The sequence below is a fragment of the Anomaloglossus baeobatrachus genome, chromosome 4, assembly GCF_048569485.1.
Source record: "Anomaloglossus baeobatrachus isolate aAnoBae1 chromosome 4, aAnoBae1.hap1, whole genome shotgun sequence".
NCBI classification, from domain to species: Eukaryota; Metazoa; Chordata; class Amphibia; order Anura; family Aromobatidae; genus Anomaloglossus; species Anomaloglossus baeobatrachus.
In genome coordinates, this window is record NC_134356.1 from 649104415 (window position 1) to 649121663 (window position 17249).

Sequence of the window (17249 nt, forward strand, 5' to 3'; positions counted from 1 at the left end):
AATGTTATATTATTTTGTTTTTAAAGAAACTGGTGGCATATGGTAGAACAGATAAAAACTCATGCACTTCTCTGACAGTCTGATTTTGGCTCTGTACAAACTCGATAAAAGTCATATCTATGAGCCCTTAGCTTGACTGGTAAATCTATTTTTCTGTCTATGGTACAAGGCAAAATAAGGATTAATAGCATATGAGAAGTCAAAAAAAGAACAAATCTGCCTAAAAGATTATTCAAGATGGAGGAGAGTCCACTCCCCAAGGTTGAAATGTGGAGTAGATTGCTGTGATTTGCATGTTGGATAATCAATGGAAATGAGGATTTTAAATATTCATTCATCTATATAACATGGAAGAATCGATTCCCAAGGATTTGGATTTGCAGTGAATCGAGCTGATTTGCCTCCTAGAAAATCAATGGAAAATATATTTTTTTAAAGGTTCTCTCATCTCTGGTAATTATCTTTATGCATAGCTATTCAGCCCTCAAGAAATACATGAAGCAGAAAGATTAGCGAGCACTGCAAAAAATTTTAGAGTATGATGATTTCTAAAATTTTACAGAAGGAGGAAACATGAATGCGAATAAAGAAAAATATATTGAGCTAACACCTAGTAAAAATATGCCAAGAGGAGCGAGAAGGCCATGTCTTGACTGAGACAAGTTTACTTTTAGAACAAAGTTCTGAACATCTGTGTCCCATCATCAGGGCCATCACTAGGAATTTCAGGCCCCATACTGGCAAAATTTTGGGGCCCCCATGAGACTACGCCCAGGCTCCACCCCAGCTCCGCCTTCACCCCTCAAGCTTCCCACACTCAGCGCCATTCTTGGAAAAACGTGTGTGTGTGTGTGTGTGTGTGTGTATATACACACACACAGTCATGGCAAAAAGTGTTAGCACACTTGAAGTTGTTCCAGAAAATGACGTATTTCCCTCAGAAAATTAATAATACACCCCTCTGCACCACCTCTCTCCACAATTTACCCTTTACATCAACCCTCTCCATAATACACCCTCTACACCCGTCTCATTAATCTCTTCCCCACTGCCCCATGTATAATATCCTCCCACACACTGCCTCTCTGTATACGATACACACAATGCCCCTGTGTATAATATCCCCACACACACTTCTCCTCTGTATAATATGCCCCGACATACACTACTCCTCTGTATAATATCCCCACACACAGTGCTCCTCTTTATATTATCCCCTCACACACACTGCTCCTCTGTATAATATTCCCACATGCACACTGGTCCTCAGAATAATAACCCCCACACACTGCCCCTCTTTATAAAATCCCTCAAGTATGCTGCCCCTTTGTATACTATACCTCCACACAAGCTGCCCCTCTTTATATATACTGTATATGCTCACACAGACACTGCCCCTCTGTATACTATCCCCCTCCCCACACACACATTGCCCCTCTGTATAATATCCTCAAGGTATATATGTCCCTCTACTGGTATATACTGTATGTCCCTTTCTTGGAATATATTTCCCCATTGTGGTATATATGTCCCCATCCTGGGCCATTCCTAGTATGTATGTCCTCATCCTGGGTGTTATGAACTGGTAACTGTGGACGATCACAAAAAATACCAAAAACAAAACCACAAGTGTAGTTGGAAACTAAGCTGATCGCAATCCCCTATCTAACGGACAACACTAGAAGTAGCAGTGGGTTGTTCTTAACACACCTAGACACCTTGTCACTGCCGGAGAAACTTACTACACCTCAAAGATAGAAATGAGGAATCCTAACTTGCCTCGGAGCTGTCCCCAAAGAAATAGCAAGTCCCCAACATGCAACAATGGTAATGTAAGAAAATACAATACACAGATAGAAAATATAGATTGGCAAAGGTGAGGCCCGACTTACTAGATACAACAGGACAGGAAAGATAACTGATTGCGGCCAGCAAAAAACCCTGTAAAAATACCAAACTCCTGATAAATAAAAATCCTAAGAGCACACGGTCTCTCCCCCACTATATCAGGTACTCTTGTGCCACACACTTTAAACAGAACTGCAGATATAATGGGAAGAAACAAAATCACAGAACAAATAATATTATACGGTGCAAATAATCCAAAAATGAACAGGAAGCAAGCTCCCTTTCTTGCTGGAGGAACTGACTGGCTCACAAAAAGCAGAGAGACAGATCCTCACAAACAAGAAACCAAAACACAGAACAAAATGGAATAAGCAGAAACACATTATGTGCACTTCCAGCAATTAAGCATAGAAACTAGTAAACCTATCTGGAGTAGATTTATGCACAGAATAAGTGGGAGAAACTGAAGGGAAAACTCCTAGCCATCTTCAGAAGCAGCAGGAAAAATTCCTCACCGGTGGCACCGGCGGCCATCAGGCAGAAACTACTCTCCGAAATACACTAGGCTGATCTGCAATAGGACTTCCTGTATTCCTAATTAATTCCATCACCTGTTTGAGTCACAGATTCAGACCCAGCTTCATTATCATTCCTGGCCACAAGCAGGAGCTCCACACCAGCACCAACTTGGATGACATTCACAACAGTACCCCCCCACCTTGAGGATGGGTCACCGAACCCTCACTAGAGCCACCGGGTCTGTCAGGATGGGCATGATGAAAGGCATGAACCAATCTGTCAGCGTGAATGTCAGAAGCAAAATCCCAAGAATTGTCTTCCTGACCATAACCCTTTCACTTAACAAGGTATTGAAGCTTAAGACTGGAATCCAAAATGTTCTGTAATTCATACTCTAGATCCCCATCTACCAACACACGATCAGTAGGTGCAGCCGTGGGAACTGCTGGTTCCACATGTTTTTTCAACAAACACTTATGAAAAACATTGGGAATTTTAAAAGACTCAGGGAGAGCCAAACGAAAAGATACGGGATTAATCATCTCCGAAATCTTATAAGGCCCAATTTTGGAGAAGAAACTCTCATAGAAATATTTTTGAAGGACAACCAAACCATGTCCCCCACTTTAAATCGGAAACCAACCGTCCTACGCTGATTGGAAAACCTTTTGGAATTCTCCTGGGACTGAAACAATTTGTCCACTACCTAACCCCAAATCTGCTGCATTCCCTCAACCACAGAATCAACTCCCAGATAGGCGGAAGCCTCAACCTGTTTTGAATAAAACCTGGGATCAAACCCAAAATTGCAGAAAAACGGAGATATCAACATAGCAGAGCTAGCCTTATAATTGAGAGCAAACTCTGCCAATGGCGAAAACGAAAGCCAGTCATACTGATCCACAGATAGAAAACACCTCAAATAGGTTTCCAAGGTCTGGTTTGCTCTCTCAGTCTGACCATTGGTCTGAGGATGAAACGCAGAAGGGAAAGACAGCCCAATTCCTAATTTAGAACAAAATGCTCTCCAAAATCTGGACACAAACTGAACTCCTCTGTCTGACACAATGTTATCAGGAATACCATGTAAACGAATCACCTGTTGAAAAAACAAGGGCAACAACTCTGATGAAGACGGCAACTTAGTCAATGGTACCAATTGGACCATTCTTAGAAAATCTATCACAAATAACCCAAATAACCGTCATCCTCTGAGAGACAGGAAGATACAAAAAAATCCATAGTGATATGAGTCCAAGGTCTCTTAGGTACAGGCAATGGCAATAACAACCCACTAGAATGTGAACAAAGCTTGGATCTAGAACAAACCCCACAAGACTGCACAAAACTCCTGACATCCCGAGATAAAGAAGGCCACCAAAAATACCTACTCACTAGATCCCTAGTACCAAAAATCCCAGGATGACCAGCCAAGACGGAACAATGAATCTCGAAATAACTCTACTCATCTATTGATCAGGAACATACAGTTTCCCCACAAAACATCTCTCAGGTTTGTCCCCCTGAAATCTCTCAAGTGCTAACCTCAAATCGGATGAAATAGCGGAGGACCACACCTTCATTTAGGATGGTAGATGGCTCAGCAACATCAAGAGAATCAGCAAAGAAACCACAAGAGTAGTTGGAAACAAAGCTGACCGCAATCTCCTATCTATCGGACAACACTAGAAGCAGCATTGGGATGTTCCTAACACACCCAGACACCTCGTCACTGCTGGATAAACTTGCTACACCTCAAAGAAAGAAATGAGGAATCCTAACTTGCCTCGGAGCAGTCCCCAAAGAAATAGCATGTCCCCAACATGCAATGACGGTGATGTAAGAAAATACATTACACACATAGAAGATATAGATTAGCAAAGGTGAGGCCCGACTTACTAGATACAACAAGACAGGAAAGATAACTGATTTTGGCCAGCAAAAAACCCTGCAAAAAATACCAAACTCCTGATAAATAAAAATCCTAAGATCACACGGTCTCTCCCCTACTATATCAGGTACTCTTGTGCCAGACACTTTGAACAGAACTGCAGCTATAATGGGAAGAAACAAAATCACAGAACAAATAATACAAACATGAACAGGGAGCAAGCTCCCTTTCTTGCTGGAGGAACTGCCTGGCTCACAAAAAGCAGAGAGACAGATCCTTACAAAAAAGAAACCAAAACACAGAACCAAATGGAATAAGCAGAAACACCCTTATGTGCAATTCCAGCAATTAAGCACAGAAACTAATAAACTTATCTGGAATAGATTCAGGCACAGAATAAATGGGAGAAACTGAAGGGAAAGCTCCCAGCCATCTTCAGAAGCTTACACTACACAAACTTACACCACCACTGCACATCCTGGTTTAGGAGAACTATGGTATTTTCACCACAGGAGAACCACTCCATTGTACATTGTATGCCATTTTGCTTCATTAATAGGATTTTGTGCATAACATAAAACTATAACACATTGATATGTGGTGGCCTTTGGCCATCGTTGCAATTTACCTTTGGTAAGATAAGAAGAATTTTCCTGGTATTTGCTTGACCTGAGGGTGATATGAATTATTCACCTAGAGGTATACATATATTCACTATATGAATCTGCCTATCAGCCACATCCATAGATCTAGTTACTGACTTGTCAACTTGATCATAAAAATTATTTTATACGAACATTTAAGGCATTTGACTCGTAATCCAACACATTTGTCCGAGTCAATTTACAACTTATGGTTGTTCTTTGAAGAAGACCTGTTATAGGTCAAAACGTTAGGACTGATAGTCTTTGGATTTTTTTCTGTATTGGCACCATTAAAACATTGAAAAACCACTAAGAACTTTCTCCATTTTTTCTATGTGTGCTATAGTCTCTACATTGTCTTGAGTCTTTTGACTATTTAGCACCACCTGATCCAGTTGAGCCAGACCTAACCCTTCATCTTCAGAAGCAGCAGGAAATATCTACCACCGGTGGCTGCCAGGCAGAAACTGCTCTCTTAAATACACTAGGCTGATCTGCAATAGGACTGCCTGGATTCCTAATTAATTCCATCACCTATTTGAGTCACAGATTCAGACTCAGCTTCATTACCATTCCCGTCCACCAGAGGGAGCTCCACACCAGCACCCACTCGGATGACATTCACAACACCTGGGCTAATCCTGGTATGTATATCCCCCTCCTGTGCACATTCTGGTATATATGTCCCCATCCTGGTTTTTGTCCCTTTCTGGTATATATGTCTTCCTTTTTGTATATATGTCCCTTTTTAGGGTCTGTACTGGGGTATATATATTCCCCTCCTGGGCACATTCTGGTATGATGTCCGCAGTTTGATTTTTGTCCCCTTCCTGGTATATATGTTCCCTTTCTGGGCCCCTCCTGGTGTATATATATCCCATTCCTGGGCACATTATGGTAAATATGTCCCTAACCTGGATTTTATTCCCTTCTTTGTATATATCCTTCTTCTTGTATATACAGTATGTCCCCTTCCAGGGCCCCTCCTAATGTGTGTATATATATATATCCCCCTCCTGGACACACTGTGGAATGCCCTACCGCAAGAGGTAGTAATGGCAGATACTATAACAGCTTTTAAAAAAGGGCTGGAGGATTTCCTCAGTACACAAAACATTGTTGGTTATAAATGACTTAGTGACTAAATGTAGAACTGGTGGAGGAAGGTTGAACTAGATGGACCTAGGTCTTTTTTCAACCTAAGTAACTATGTAACTATGTAAAATTCTGGTATAATGTCCCCATCCTGGTTTTTGTCCCCTTCCTGGTATATATGTCCTCCTTCTTGTACATATTCCCCTCCAGGGCCTCTTCTTGTATGTTTGTCTGCCGCAAAAAGAAAAAAAACAATCATTTTACGATTTGGCATTTTCAGACCACTTTTGTGCAGTTCTAACAACGTGTGCTGAGTTGGAGTGGGATGGAGCCATGACAGGGCATGGTAACCCCCACTTGTCAAATTTTTGATGACCACTGGAGTCCGCTACTCCCACAAGTCTTACTCCAGGAGGGACTTCAGTAAGATTTGTTAAAGGCACACAAGGAAGCCCAAAACACTTCATGCCTCTAAGTCAGAAGCTTTGCACTCCACTACCTTCTCATCAAGACTGGCTTCAAAAGTAGTTTCCACAGTCTTCCTGATCTAAATTCAATAGGGCTAATTTGAGATGATGGGAAGTGTCCCACAAGTGCCCTTAGATTAGTAAACATAGGATAGGAATCTACTAGGACTCTTGGAAATGGGTTTTTTTGGACTCTTGCAAATACATTTGTATTGGCAGGTCGGCAAGACAATTATATTGAGGAATGTGACATAGGATATTTTATTTCTACAATTCCCAAATTAGTCATTGCTTTATAGAGTTTGGGAGCACTGTCAATGGTGAACACGTATCCAGCTTTGTCAGTCATGTTTTGGGCTCATCAAAATTTGCATAAAACTATTCTTTTTTTGCACCATGTGCAAAATTTTACAATCTATTGTAGCAGTCTGGTTTTTGGAGGGATAACTCTTAAACTATATTTGTATGCAAATGCAATTTTACAAAAGTTTACAAATACATTCCTTTAGTTGACTAGCTTTAAAGCTAAGCACCTTCTCTAATTATAGAAAATAATCTAAAAATGGGAATATTCAGCTCTCCAATTCAATGCTTTCCAATATATTTTTTTTACAGCCGTGTTTGGAACTGAAATGGTATTCAAGTCTGTCAGAGGGGAAAATCATAGAAGAATATTATTGAGTAGATATACCTTATGGTCATAATTTTAAAATTTTTATAGAAAAACTGAAGTGACAAAGAAGGAGGGGGCGCAGATGGTGTCTTATCCGATGGTAACAGAAAGAATTAAATTGGGTGCACTACCCTGGAGCGGTTGTGTTCCAGACACATCCACTATAACCACGTGTTGAGGAAGGCTGCTGCAGACCCCAAGAGGATAGCATTGGAGGAGATGGAAGAAAATGGTTGAATCCGCGCTGCCAGAAGAAGTTCACTGAAGATCAATGGGGATTAAGATATTTGATGTTATTGTTCAACGCGTTTCAGAGCCATGTGACTCCATCTTCAGGAACAAAAATCAATAATGTACATTACTTAATTACCTTCAGTGATCTTCTTCTGACAGCGCGGATGAACCCTTTTTTTTATAATCCTTATACTGTTTTTCCATGTATACTTAACTGAGTGTGTAATCGAAACTAACCATGCTTAGGACTAAGCAGAACAAATACACAGAGAACAAAGTCTTTAGAAACTGATATTCCTGCATAGACTCTTGTTTGTCCATGTCTAGATGCACCTGAAACTAAAGGTGGTGTCACACACAGCGACGACGACAACGATGTCGCTGCTAAGTCACCATTTTCTGTGACTTAGCAGCGACGTCCCATTGCTGTCGCTGTGTGTGACATCCAGCAATGACCTGGCCCCTGCTGTGAGGTCGCCGGTCGTTGTTGAATGTCCTGCTTCATTTTTTGGACGTTGCTCTCCCGCTGTGAAGCACACATCGCTGTGTGTGACAGCGAGAGAGCGACGAACTGAAGCGAGCAGGGAGCAGGGAGACGGCTTCTGGCAGCCTGCGGTAAGCTGTAACCAAGGTAAGCATCGGGTAACCAAACGAAGTGCTTCACTGGTTACCCAATATTTACCTTAGTTACTAGCGTCCACCGCTCTCAGGCTGCCAGTGCCGGCTCCCTGCTCCCTGCACGTGTAGCCAGAGTACACATTGGGTAAATAAGCAAAGGCTTGCTTATTAACCCGATGTGTACTCTGGCTAGGAGTGCAGGGAGCCAGCGCTAAGCAGTGTGCGCTGGTAACCAAGGTAAATATCGGGTAACCAGCGAAGCATTTTGCTTGGTTACCTGATATTTACCTTAGTTACCAAGCGCAGCATCGCTTCCACGCGTCGCTGCTTGCTGGGGGCTGGTCACTGGTCTCTGGTCTGACAGTTCACCAGCGACAATGTAACGACGCAGCAGCGATCCTGATCACTGGTCATCGGTCAGGTCGTCAGTCGTGATCGCTGCTGCGTCGCTACGTGTAACTCTAGCTTTAGGGATGTTGCTGACATATAGGAAAGACTGTTTAAACAAGAGAATGAACCATTTATTTAATCGTATGAACGTATATCTTACCATCATATAAAAATAAACACCAGACAATAGACAGTGATTGAAAAATATCAAAAGGATAAAAATCAAATTTGAATATCAAGATTTTCTATATATGCAATTGCGTTATCATTTACAATATAGAAATCCTTCTTGTCACCATGGTAGGATCTCAGGGGGCACTCCTCAACAATGTGCTGGATAGTTTGACGATCTGCTCCACAGTCACAGGTCGGAGAGTCATATTTTCCCCACTTATACATAAAATCTGCACAGACGCCAAAGTTTGTTCTGATACGATTTAGAGTAACCCATGTTTTCCTTGGTAGATTGAAGCCTGGTGGAGGGTTTTGTAAATTAGGGAACATTTGGGGATCACCTTCTACTACATTGACCCAAAGTTCTCGCCATTTCTCCTCTAAATTGAAGTTTTGTTCATGCAAGGTGATTGCAGTTCGGATGGGTGGATGTCTTGATTTCAATCGTTGTAGTGTAACATCTCTGATATTTTGGTGTATTGGAAGTTTTTCATTATTCACTACTTTAGTGTACTCTTTAAGTAGGAGCTTTTGTCTTCTTAGATTTGCGGGTGCGATATGACCCAGCACAGGTAACCAGTGAACAGGTGTAGGTCTAATAGCACCAGATATTATACGCAAAGAGTTGTTCAGCTGAGTGTCAATTAAGTTTACATGACAGCTATTTAACCATGCTGGAGCACAGTATTCTGCAGCAGAGTACACCAGGGCAAGAGTAGATGTTCTCAAAACAGATGTTGCCGAGCCCCATGAGGATCCACAAAGTTTCTGAATAATATTATTACGTGCTTTCAGTTTCTGTGCCAATTTATCCAGATGGGATTTAAAAGTTAGACTTCTATCAAGGGTTACACCTAAGTACTTAGGATTGAAATTGTGTTTAACAGATTGGCCTTCAAATTGTACTTTAAGTTCAGTCTTGGCACTTGCATTGTGTAAATGAAAGCAACAAACTTCCGTATTTGATGGGTTAGGTTTTAATCTCCAATGTCGGAAGTACTTTCCCATTACACTAAGATCTTTTGTAAGAACATCCTCTGCTTCCTCCATTGTTTTGCTTACCATAGCAAGTGCCCAGTCATCGGCATATCCAAATTTCCGTGACACTGTTTTAGGAATATCAGCTAGGTACAGGGCAAACAGGAGAGGTGCCAGCACTGATCCCTGGGCCAGTCCGTTGTTTAAAGATTTCTTACAACTGGTTGAATCGCCCATAATAAGATGAAAAGTTCGATTTGCAATCATATTGTTCAAGAGGTACATCATTTTCTTACATGGAATCACCTTCAGAAATTTATATAAAAGTCCTTCCCTCCACACAGTATCATATGCAGCAGAGAGATCGATAAACGCCACTGAAACTTTCTTGTTCTTCTGGAATTCAGCTTCAATAAGAGTTGTCAAAGCTAAGACTTGGTCACTACAGTTTCGAGCAGGTCTGAAGCTGGCTTGCTCTATAGGTATTGAGTCGAAAATCTTTAGACTGATCTTGTTATATATTAAGCGTTCTAAGAGCTTATATAAGCAACTCAACAAGGCAATGGGTCTATAGCTTGATGGATTATCTTCAGGCTTCCCAGGTTTTAACAATGCAATTATTTTGGCATGTTTTAATTTACTAGGGACTTGTGTTAGAATGAACCATACCTAAGCTGGTTGGTTGGTTAATAGATAACTTGGATGTACTGAGTAAGCTGTATAAATATGTATGCCTTGAATACAGGGATGATAAGAACTTCATTGTGCGGTTATTTTCCCTGATTCATATACATCTGCGCAGACCTGATTTAGAATCCTCCTCCGTGACCCTGAGAGAGACCCCCTGGAGGTCTCCCCCAACAACCACAGGGTCTAAATGTTCATAATGATATTATTTACAAATATTGTTTTTTTTGTATGGAATTGTTATATTATATACAGTGAAGGAAATAATTATTTGATCCCTTGCTGATTTTGTAAGCTTGCCCACTGATAAGGACATGAATAGTCTATGAACAGTCTTAAATTTATATAATTTATACAATGGGATTTTCTGGATTTATTAACCTACCCTTAAAATTATAGACAATTCATGTCTTTGTCAGTGGGCAAACTTACAAAATCAGCAAGGGATCAAATATTTATTTCCTCCACTGTATGTAATATCTGTGTTATGCTTATCTTATTTTCATTGGTTGAATCTGATTTCACAGAAGATGACTTAAAAAACATTGTAATCCATTGATTTTATGACACAATTCAAGACTTACCGTATTTTTCGGACCATAAGACGCACTTTTTTTACCACAAATGTTGGGGGAAAGTTGGGGGTGCGTCTTATGGTCTGACTGTGGCTGCGGGGAATGAGGGAGCTGCGGTGGAGCGGGTCATCGGGGGCACGAGCAGGCTACTATAGCAGCCTGCCGTGACCACGTGTGCCCGCTCATTACATATGCACGCCCATCCTCCCGCCCATTTCTCAGCGCAGAAGCCGGCGCTGACAGGTGGGCGGGAGGACGAGCGGGGACGCGCGCATAGTAAAGAGCCGGTCCACATGATCACCCCTGGCAATTACAGCCTGGAGTGATCATGTGCGGCTGTATTCACTGCCCCCCGCACATCATTATCAGCGCGGGGTGCAGTGAATCAGTATACTCATCCGTCTCCGTGTGTGGATCAGCTGATCGGCACAGACAGGAAGACATCGCGTGCTGCAGGGGAATGGTTCCACACACGCAGGTCAGCGGCGCAGAGAGGAAGATGATCGGTGCTGGAGGGAGTGAGGAAAAGGTGAGTATAAACGTTTGTTTTTTTTTCTCTGTGCTATAGGATACAGGCCATATACCAGGAAGGTATATGAGCACGATGGGGGCATATAGCAGGATGGGAGTATATGAGCAGGAGGGATGGGGGGTATATGAACAGGATGGAAGTATATGAACAGGATGGGGGTATATGAACAGGATGGATGGGGGGCATATGAACAGGATGGAAGTATATGAACAGGATGGATGGGGGGTATATGAACAGGATGGGGGTATATGAACAGGATGGGGGTATATGAACAGGATGGGGGTATATGAACAGGATGGGGGTATATGAACAGGATGGGAGTATATGAGCAGGATGGATGGGGGGTATATGAACAGGATGGGGGTATATGAACAGGATGGGGGTATATGAACAGGATGGGAGTATATGAGCAGGACGGATGGGAGGTATATGAACAGGATGGGGGGTATATGAACAGGATGGGGGGTATATGAACCGGATGGGGGGTATATGAACAGGATGGGGGGTATATGAACAGGATGGGGGCTATATGAACAGGATGGATGGGGGCTATATGAACAGGATGGGGGTATATGAACAAGATGGGGGTATATGAACAGGATGGGGGTATATGAACAGGATGGGGTATATGAATAGGATGGGGGAATATGAGCAGGATGCTGGTATATAAGCAGGATGGGGGTTTATAGCAGGATCATATACAAGGCAGGAGGATCATTACCAGGATGGGGTACCTTAGTAGAGAATTTGGGGACATTACCCCCATAACAGTGTCAGCAGCAGATCCTCGCCCCATAGCAAGGTGTCATGACCACATTTTTTTACTTAAAGTTTTATTTTCCTATTTTCCTCCTCTAAAACCAGGGTGCGTCTTATAGTCCGAATAATACGGTAATCTGAAATACGTCAGGTTTTTCTATCTAATTTGGTGGATTTCTACGGTTTCAATATATCGCAATAAAAGTTTATTTTCTTTTATCCAAGAGGAATTCGGTGCTGGATTATCTCACTTTACCAAATAATCTGCTGCTGAGACATATGATAAATTTGTACCAAAATAAACTCCCCCCCAAAAAAAAAAAGATTAATTTAAATCAGACTCAGAACAGGTCAATATTGATACAAATAAACCAGAGTTTTTCTGTTCAATATGACCATGTCTCATTTTTATTGTACAGTTGTCTATAATTTTTCAGAGAAACGCTGATGTTACAAACAGATAATCCATCAATTTTCCTGTGACACTTAAATATAGCCCCAGCCTAAGGATTTTTTTCAAATTAGTAAATACTACCTGTCTACAAGACTTGCTGATCTTTAAGGATCCCATCGCTGGGATCCCAACATTTGGAAAACCAGGCTGTGAAATGCCCTCTTTGAAAAGACTTCAGATAGGTACAGTCATATGAAAAAGTTTGGGCACCCCTATTAATGTTAACCTTTTTTCTTTATAACAATCTGGGTTTTTGCAGCAGCTCTTTCAGTTTCATATATCTAATAACTGATGGACTGAGTAGTATTTCTGGATTAAAATGAGGTTTATTCTACTAACAGAAAATGTGCAATCCACATTTAAGCAAAATTTGACCGGTGCAAAAGTATGGGCACTTCAACATAACAGTGACATTAATATTTTGTAGATCCTCCTTTTGCAAAAATCACAGCCTCTAGTCGCTTCTTGTAGCTTTTAATGAGTTCCTGGATCCTGTATGAAGGTAGATTTGACCATTCCTGTTTACAAAACAATTCCAGTTCAGTTAAGTTTGATGGTCGCCGAGCATGGACAACACGCTTCAAATCATCCGACAGATTTTCAATTATATTCAGGTCTGGGGATTGGGATGGCCATTCCAGAACATTGTAATTGTTCCTCTGCATGAATGCCTGAGTAGATTTGGAGCGGTGTTTTGGATCATTGTCTTGCTGAAATATCCATTCCCTGCATAACTTCAACTTCGTCACTGATTCTTGCACATTATTGTCAAGAATCTGCTGATACTGAGTTGAATCCATGCGACCCTCAACTTTAACAAGATTCCCAGTGCCGGCATTGGCCACACAGCCCCAAAGCATGATGGAACCTCCACCAAATTTTACTGTGGGTAGCAAGTGCTTTTCTTGGAATGCCGTGTTTTTTTGCCTCCATGCATAACGCCTTTTTGTATGACCAAACAACTCAATCTTTGTTTGATCAGTCCACAGGACTTTCTTCCAAAATGTAACTGGCTAGTACAAATGTGCTTTTGCATACCTCAGGCGACTCTGTTTGTGGCGTGCTTGTAGATACGGCTTCTTTCGCATCCCTCTCCCATACAGCTTCTCCTTGTGCAACGTGCGCTGTATTGTTGACCGATGCACATTGACACCATCTGCAGCAAGATGAAACTGCAGGTCTTTGGAGGTGGTCTGTGGATTTTCCTTGACTGTTCTCACCATTCTTCTTCTCTGCCTTTCTGATATTTTTCTTGGCCTTCCACTTCTGGGCTTAACAAGAACTGTACCTGTGTTCTTCCATTTCCTTACTATGTTCCTCACAGTGGAAACTGACAGTTTAAATCTCTGAGACAACTTTTTGTATCCTTCCCCTGAACAACTATGTTGAATAATCTTTGTTTTCAGATCATTTGAGAGTTGTTTTGAGGAGCCCATGATGCCACTCTTCATAGGAGATTCAAATAGGAGAACAACTTGCAAGTGGCCACCTTAAATACCTTTTCTCATGATTGGATACACCTGCCTATGAAGTTCAAAGCTCAGTGAGGTTACAAAACCAATTTAGTGCTTTGGTAAGTCAGTAAAAAGTAGTTAGGAGTGTTCAAATCAAGAAATTGATAAGGGTGCCCATACTTTTGCACCGGTCAAATTTTGTTTAAATGCGGATTGCACAGTTTCTGTTAGTACAATAAACCTCATTTCAATCCAGAAATATTACTCAGTCCATCAGTTATTAGATATATGAAACTGAAATAGCTGTTGCAAAAACTCAAATTGTTATAAAGAAAAAAGGTTAACATTAATAGGGGTGCCCAAACTTTTTCATATGACTGTATTATTAACCTGCTACATTGAGATTACCCCTCTATATATGATAATTGTTAAATTAATGCAGATCTGACCACTGACCCTACATCATTCACTAGAATAGTAAAAATTGTCTCCTGTTTTTTCTCTAGAGCAGTGCAAAATGGACCTGTCAGGAACATAGCCATCCTGACCCATTCAACTCCTAAAGCGGGCTTTACACACTGCGATATTGGTCCCGATATTGCTAGTGTGGGTACCCGCCCCCATCTGTTGCGCAACACGGGCAAATCGCTGCCCGTGCCGCACAACATCGCCCAGACCCGTCACACATACTTACCTGCCCGGCGACGTCATTGTGACCGGCGAACCGCCTCCTTTCTAAGGGGGCGGTCCGTGCGGCGTAACAGCGACGTCACTGAGCGGTCACCCAATAGCAGCGGAGGGGCGGAGCTGAGCGGGACGTAACATCCCGCCCAACCTCCTTCCTTCCGCATAGCCGCCGGGAGGCAGGTAAGGAGAGCTTCCTCGTTCCTGCGGCGTCACACGGAGCGATGTGTGCTGCCGCAGGAATGAGGAACAACCTCGTTACTGCTGCAGTAACGATTTTTGAGAATGGACCCCCATGTCACCGATGAGCGATTTTGCACATTTTTGCAACGATGCAAAATCGCTCATCGGTGTCACACGCTACGGCATCGCTAATGCGGCCGGATTTGCGTCACCAATTCTGTGACCCCAACGAGTTCGCATTAGCGATGTCGTAGCGTGTAAAGCCACCTTTACAGTGGTGTTACATCTCTGCCTGATCTGCTAGACTTGCTTGTGCTTCATGTCAGGCTTTTCAAGTGGCCTGGCATGCTCCCAAGTCTTTTATTTCCAAGGCCTGTAGATTACTTCCCATGACTCACAACTATGTCTTGGTATTAAGACTTTCTAGTAACTCTTACTGAGTCTATTCACAGAACCTGTCGACAGCCTTCCAACTTCCCCTGGTCACCCGTGGTATCCAATCCCTTGCCTGCAGCTTCCAGTAAGCCTGCTGCCTGTCAATGGTCTTCAGGACCTCACCTGTTTGTCTGCAGCTTCCAGTAAACCTGCTTCCTGTCAGTCCAGGACCTCTTTAAGAGTTTCGGTTTTCCTAAATCTGTACACCTGTGTCTTCCTGGACGTCTCCTGTCTTGTGGCTTCCAGGACATATTTAAGACTTTCAGTTTGCCTCTAAAGGCTGCTTTACACCAGACAATCTATCGTGCGATAGATCGTTGGGGTCACGGTTTTTGTGACGCACATCCGGCATCGCTGGCGATGCCGGCCTGTGTGACACCTCCTAGCGACGCAGTATCGCTCACAAATCGTGAGTCGTGTACTGCTCGCTAGGTTCCATAATATTGTTTAATTTAGTTGTTCATCGTTTCCGGGGTAGCACACGCCGCTCCGTGTGACACCCCGGGAACGATGAACAGCAGCTCACCTGCGTCACGCGGCCGCCGCCGGCTATGTGAAGGAAGGAGATGGGCGGGATGTTTACGCCCCGCTCATCTCCGCCCCTCCGCTTCCATTGGCCGGCGGCCGTGTGACGTCGCTGTGATGCCGAACGTCCCTCCCACTCCAAGAAGTGGACGTTCGCCGCCCACAGCGTGGTCGCACGAGAGGTAAGTACGTGTGACGGGGGTTACCAACTTTGTGCGTCATGGGTAAATCGCTGCCCATGGCGCACAAACGACGGGGGCGGTTACGATCGATTGTGAAATTGCACAATCGGTCATACCGTGTAAAGCCCCATTTAGTGTCTGCTTGCAGTTTCCAAGACCACTTTAAGATTTTCAACTTTCCTCTACGTGTCCACATCCGGCTTCCAAGACATCTACTCTCCACTTGTGGCTTCCAGGACCCCTTTAAGACCTTCAGTTTGCCTATATGTTTCTGCCTGTGGCTTCCAGGTCATCCCTTGTCCATTTGCGGCTTTGAAGACCACTTTACGATTTTTACTTTGCCACTATGTGTCTGCTTGTGGCTTCCAGGACATCTCCTGTCTACTTGTGGCTTCTAGGACTCTTTTAAGACCTTCAGTTTGCCTCTACTTCTCCAACTGTGGCTTTTAGGATGTCTCCTGTCTGCTTGCATCTTCCAGGACCTCTGTAAGACGTTTCCTTTGCCTCCAATAACGCTACATTCTGTTTCCTGCATGCAACACCAGCCTGCTGCACCTACGTCCATGGCCAATATTCCCACGTGGGCTTAGAGGATCCATTTCACCCAATGTGGGTGCCATTTGTAAAGAGTAGACTTCTGTTCAGTTAATTTTGGGGAGTTTACAGCTGTCGGACGCACATGGATCACGAATAAAAGTCCTCTTAATGTTTCAGGACATATAAAGCAAAGATTATTCTATTCCTGATCTGTCAGAGCGGAGAAGCTGTGACTCTAGCAGACCAACCCATCAATGTATGACGTGGGTCGCCATTTATCTTGATGGTCGATATGTAAGCCTACATCCCCCTACTATTATACATCAGGCTTGAAAATATCATCAATGGTAAGTGTAGCTCAGGCTCAGGAGGGGCTTTCATACAAATGGTCCTTTAATGCTTACAGAGAATCAGCAAATGGCTCAGAGTATTATCCCACATAATGGCGTCATTCCCATAAAAGAACAGAAACCATTGGCAGAGATAGTTTTCGCACATTTCTCCACACGAGCATAAACATATCGCATGGAGCTAATAGGAAAAGGTCTGATCCACAGAAAACCTTTAGCTGAGAAAATAGGTTTATTCAGTAAATTGCAGTAATGTTGATGAAAGCAAATGTGTGAAAATCCAAGCAACACTGAGAAAACACTTCAGGAAGCGGTCCTAAAGAGTGGACAGCCGGAGGGGGGAAATGCATAATCACACATC